Source organism: Pteropus vampyrus, unplaced genomic scaffold (assembly GCF_000151845.1).
Source record: "Pteropus vampyrus isolate Shadow unplaced genomic scaffold, Pvam_2.0 Scaffold35, whole genome shotgun sequence".
NCBI classification, from domain to species: domain Eukaryota; kingdom Metazoa; phylum Chordata; class Mammalia; order Chiroptera; family Pteropodidae; genus Pteropus; species Pteropus vampyrus.
The window spans coordinates 4097422-4103352 of record NW_011888816.1 but is presented as its reverse complement, the minus strand read 5'-3'; positions in this window follow the sequence as shown (position 1 = coordinate 4103352).

Genomic DNA, 5931 nt, shown 5'->3' with positions numbered 1-5931 from the left:
TAAAAACAAAACTGGAAAAAACCTAAAGATTACTGATCCTGGCTGGTGAACGCCATTCCCAGGCCTAAGGCAGTTGAGCTGGAAGACTGCATAATAGGTGGTTCGATTACATTGGCTGCTTCCATCATGGAAGTGGCAGCATTTTGTCCTTTCTAGATAGACGCTTACTCTGGATTCAGATTTGCCTTCCTTGCCTTCAATGCTTCTGCCTAAACTGCCAGCCATGGACTTACAGCATGCCTTATCCACCATCATGGCGTTCCACATAGCATTGCTTCAGACCAAGGAACTTGCACCACAACAAAACAAGTGTGGCAATGGGCCCATGCTCCAGGAATTCACAGGTCTTATCATGGAGGAGCAGGCTTGACAGAATGGTGGGGTGACCTTTTGAAGACTCAGTTACAGGGCCAGCTAGGTGATCATACCTTGCAGGGCTGGGACAAGGTTCTCCAGAAGGCTATATATGCTCTGAATTAGTATTCAATATATGGTGTTATTTCTTCCATAGCCAGAATTCACCAGAATTCAGTCCAGAGAAAAAAATGGGAGAGGCACTACTCACTGTTACCCCTAATGACTCACCAGCAAATTTTTTGCTTCTCATCCCAGTGACTTTATGCTTTACTGGCCTAGAGGTCTTGGTTCCAGGGAGAGGAATGCTTCTACCAGGAGATACAATGATTCCATTGAACTAGAAATTAAGACTGCCACCAGCCACTCTGGGCTTCTCATGCCTCTGAATCAATAGAGAAAGAAAGGAGTTACTATGCTGGCTGGGTAATTGATTCTGACCACCAAGGGGAAATTGGACTGCTACTCCACAATGGAGCTAAGGAAGAGCATGTCTTGGATACAAGGAGGTCTCATAGGGCATCTCAGTATTACTGTTCCCTGTGATTAAGGTCAATGGAAAACTACAACAACTCAATCCAGGCAGAATTAGCAATGGCCCATATTCTTCAGTAATGGAGATTTGGGTCACTCACCAGGTAAAAAAGCATAACCAGCTGAGAAGCTTGCTGAAAGCAAAGGGAATACAGAATGAGAAATGGAAGGTTGTAATAAATTCCAGCCATGACCATGGGACCAGTTACAGAAACAAAGGCTGTAACTGTGATGAGTATTTCCTCCTTATTTTGTTATTTTGTTATGTTTGTGAGCATAGCAAATATATTGATACAAGATCTTTGTTTTCTTTCCTTTATTATTCCCTTATCATGTAACATAAGATGTGTCGACTTTATATTATAGTATTGAAAGTACAGGATGTCAAGGAGAAGAGTAAATATCATTCAGTGACTTGACCGCCTCTTCTGGGGAAGGAGTTAGTACATTTTCAGTGCATGCAGTGTAGTTATATCATGTTAGGTGGAATTAGAACCTTGTTATTGTCTTTATTTGGATAGCGAGTATCATTTAAGATGTGTATAGGTGTTAAATCGATAAGGGGAACTCTTGATGGTTAATTTCGTGTGTCAACTTGGGCAGTTTAAGCAATGCCCAGATAGCTAGTAAAACTATTTTATTTTGAGGTGTATCTGTGAGGGTATTTCTGGAAGAGATTAGCATTTGATTCAGTAGACTGAGTGAAGAGATCATTTTCGCTATTATGGGTAGGCATCATCCAGTTCGTTGGGGCCTAAAAGGAACAAAAAGGCTAAGAAAGAGCGAATTCTCGCTTTCTTTTTGAGCTGGGACGTCCATATTCTCCTGCCCTCACACCTCAAAGCTCCAGGACTTCAGGACTTACACCAGTGGGCCGCTGGTTCTCAGGGCTTTGACCTTGGTCCGGGAGTTATAGCATCGTTTGCCCTGGTTCCTAGTCCTTTAGACTCAAACTGAATTGCAGCACTGGCTTTCCTGGTTGTCCAGCTTGCAGGCAGCAGGTTATGGGACTTTTTGGTCTCCATAACTGTGTGAGCCAATTTCTATAATATCTATGTATTATGTATGTATGTATGTATGTATGTATGTATGTATGTATGTATGTATATATGTATGTATGTATCTATCATCTATCATCTATCTATCTATCTATCTATCTATCTATCTATCTATCTATCTATCTATCATCTATCATCATCATCTAACATGTGTTTATCCATTTATCCTATTGGCTCTGTTTCTCTGAAGATCTTGACTAATACACAAACCTATCTTTACTCCTTCTACTGAAAATTTGAAACTTTTAATCAGACCTTGAAAAAATAAGAAAAGGCTGAAAAGAAAGAAAATTATGTGTAATCACCCCTAACGTACATTTTTTTAATTAAAAAATATTTTTTATGGTTGGCCCCTGAAGAAGAAAACTTAATTGACAGCACTGCTTAAATGGAGGAAAAGAAAGGCTTGAAATGGAAGAAAGGCCGATAGGCAGTTCCAAATCTTAACTGGTTGGGCTGAAGGTTACTAAGGATCTAGTATTAACAGTTGCTAATTTGACATGTGAATCAGAATAAATCACTTTCTTCGTAGGCCTCTCTTTGCCCAAAATATAATGATAGGGTCTCTTGGGACCCTTTAGGCTCTAAGATTGCTGAATTGTAAGTTGGACCCATCTCAGGATGCAAGGCCTCCAGGCAAAGTTTCCAGGTCTGTAAGCCAAACCACCGCTGCTTTTCTTTGGGTTGCTATAAAGTGCAGGTGATTCCATGGACCTTGAGACAAATGCCCAGCTACCCCTGGGCCAGTCCCACAGGGAAAGTCTTGAAGGGCAAGTCTGTGGGTCAGCATGGGGTAAGAAGCATCAGTTCTTCTCTCTGTCAGTGACCTGCTTGGGTGATACTTGTGGCAAAAACAAAAAAAATTAACCCAGGCAGCTAAGTGCTCCGAATTCAGGGTGATGCACGATCTATCCGGATGCAGTAGGAGCCTGGAGGAGATGCTTAGAACACATGCTCTGTCTTAGGAGAGACGAGCCAGGTCATCGAGGGCTATGCCAGCAACAGATGGAAAGGGTCTTCAGCTTAGGAAGACAGGAAGAGAGGGCAGGTAGCAAGCAGACTTGATCCTGGAGTTCTTTATTGCTTATGAAATTGACTCCGGATGATGCAATCAGGGAAAAAAAAATTCATTGAAAGTATATTGGGCAGCTCAAAGAATGCCTGGGATGACGAAACAGTGAGGCCTGGAGGTTGAATGTGGACAGAGGAAGCCTGCACTGACAGACCCACGGCCAACGCTGTGCTGCAGAAAGAAACTGGGGGGGATGTCTCTGCTGCTGTTAGCTGACCCCTGGACTCTGGATGCTATGGCTACGTTGTCCCCACCATCACCAGGTGTCTCTGCTTCTTTGGGTCACTAATTTCCAATCAAAAGTCTGGGGAGGGAGAGTGTAAAAGACTAAGGCTAGATCACCTAGCTATGCCCTACCTGCATAGTTTATTTGGCTTCTAGGATAGGAGACAAGATTGATGGAGAAGACCCTAAACATGGGAAAATGAGGTTGGGTTAGTGGGCAACCAAACGAAAAAATGGAGGGCGTATTGTCACTTAATAGGCTAAATTAACTTAACATGAACTTTTCAGATCTCAAGGCTTAGAGAAAAGAGACTGAAGGAGTTACCAAGAAGGAAAAGAGTGATTTCGAGGATCCTCAAGTGTCCATACATTTTTCTTTAATTAAGATTTGAAACCAGTGATAACTTGAATGTAAAAACTGGGATTGGCCCTGGTACCCATGAATGTTTCCTATGATTAGGTTATTGCATATTTTGAAAAAGGAAGTGTGGCCTACACTTTCTCCCACACTTCTTTGAAAAGAGAGGAAATGGCAGGGTGATCTGGCTCTGAGATCAGTCATCAAACAATTTAGAGGCCCAAGAGAGCTTTGGCAGAAAGTCTGGTATCAGGCAAGAAGCTTCCAGCCACCCCTATGGGGCAGGAGGAGCAAAGGAATGTCCCATCACAGTAGCAAACAGCAGTGACCCCATAAACAGTCGACACTTTTATTATAAGCATGGTCCCAACTTATTGCTCTTCCCTAACTCTGAGACAGTGTGCTCAGGTCTCCTAGCAACAGGAACCACAGCCAGATATGTGCTTGCCTGGGCACATGCATTTGGCCTCCTCTGGAGTAAGCCAGGTCTTCCTCTAGACCAAGGAAACAAAAGATGGCAGGCTGGGTCATGGGTGACCATGAAGTCTTGGGCATTTACCTCTTACTCTCTGAATTTCTGAGCAAGTGGAAGAGGAATTCCAATACAGAAAGCACCTGGCTGTGCCTAGGAGCACCTGCAGGGGCTTCAGAAAGGGGGCTACCTGGGAGTGAGCCTTGATGGAGGAGAAGGTATTACTGCTTGCGGGAGTAGGAGAGGTGGGCACGGCAAAGGCCTCCAGTCTCCTCCTGCCCTTCTCCCCCAGCGATGGTCAGTAAAAGTCTGAGCCTCTTAGTGATTCACTGAAATATTTTCTCAGGTTTTGCTACTGTCCTGGCTCTCCGTCCCAGGATTTAAAACCAAGTCAAACAAGTAACAGGTATTTATGACAGCAGAAGGTTTCCTACCAGGGGAGCAAGGGAATCTTGATGATGGAAAAGGTTGCTATGAGATTTTCCAAATCACCTCTGAGTTTTCGGGAGTCGGGCATGGTGATGACGTGGCTCTCCCAGAGACAGGGGCTGGTCCAAGTGAATGTTTCATAAGCTCTGATTGAACACAGCAGCTTGGCTTGAGTGGTCAAGTTGAAGGACTGTTCTGGACAGAGAATCAGTGAATCTTCCAGCTGGGGGCCCAGAGAGGGTGAGAGATTTGTCTGAGGTCACACAGCTGTGTGTGCAAGCGCAGCTGGGCGCTTGCAATGTTTTGCGCCCCTATGTTTTAGTGCTGTTTCCATCTAACTCAGGGGATTGGGACTGGACCCAGAATCTTGGTCCTGGGATTTTCTGCCACTTGGAATCCCTTAGCAGACTGGCATCCTCACTGGTTACCACTGGGCTAGAGTTATGAAATATACTATTAGGCTCACCTGGGCACAGGTGGATCTTATCACCCCGAACCATTGAGATAAAGGATGGGGAGGTATGGAGAGCTTTTCTGACAAAAAGGGGGTCTGGCTCCTTGGGAGACAAAGGCCATGGATGCCCATTCTGTCAGTCTGTCTGAAACTGAGTCTCGTATGTTTCCTGTACATCGGCTGCAGGAGCCTTGAGCCCCATGGACACCGGAAAGCCCAGACTGCCCTTTCTTGTATCCTGAGGAATCCCAGGCTGACCTTTACACCCAGATGCCAGAAAGTTCAGTCACCAGGCAGTGATCATTGCCAGGCTGCCCGGGGAAAGGGCAGGAGGTGGGGGAACAATCGAGACTGCCATAATACATCATTCTACCCTAAATGCAAAGATTAAGCAGCTTATTATTTTAACTGCCTAGCCCATTAAAAGAAAATGCATAGTTTTACAGTCCTTGATTGAGACTAAGTACCCCATTAATGCTTGATACGTCTGCCAAGGACACGAAGGGAAGGCAGTGAGCCTGGTGCCTGTGACAAGGGCCTGAGGGGCCCACCCAGGACACCCACCCTGGGGAGTCAGAGGGCTTCGGAGTGCACCGCCTGGCACTTTGGGGGCAGCACTTGCGTGGGCAACGATCGCATCCTGGGGGAAGAACTGGGCAGAGGCAACAAATGTACATGCAGGTTCTTTCTTGGAGCTTTGCTTGCTGCGTGCTGAATGTTTCATGGGCTATGGCTGAGGATGGTAACTCGCATCTAGTTGTCATAGAACTGCGGACTTTTCGAGACAGATCGGGTCTTGGAAATCTTCCAGCTTGGGGCCTAGAGAGGGTGAAAAATTTGTTCTTAGTCACACAGCTGTGAGTCCAAGAGTGGCTGGGGCAGTGACCCTTTTTTTTTTAATGCTACTGTGTTGTAGTGCTCTTTCATCTAACTCAAGGGTGTGTGATTTTTCCCTAGAGACACTGTTCCTAGAGG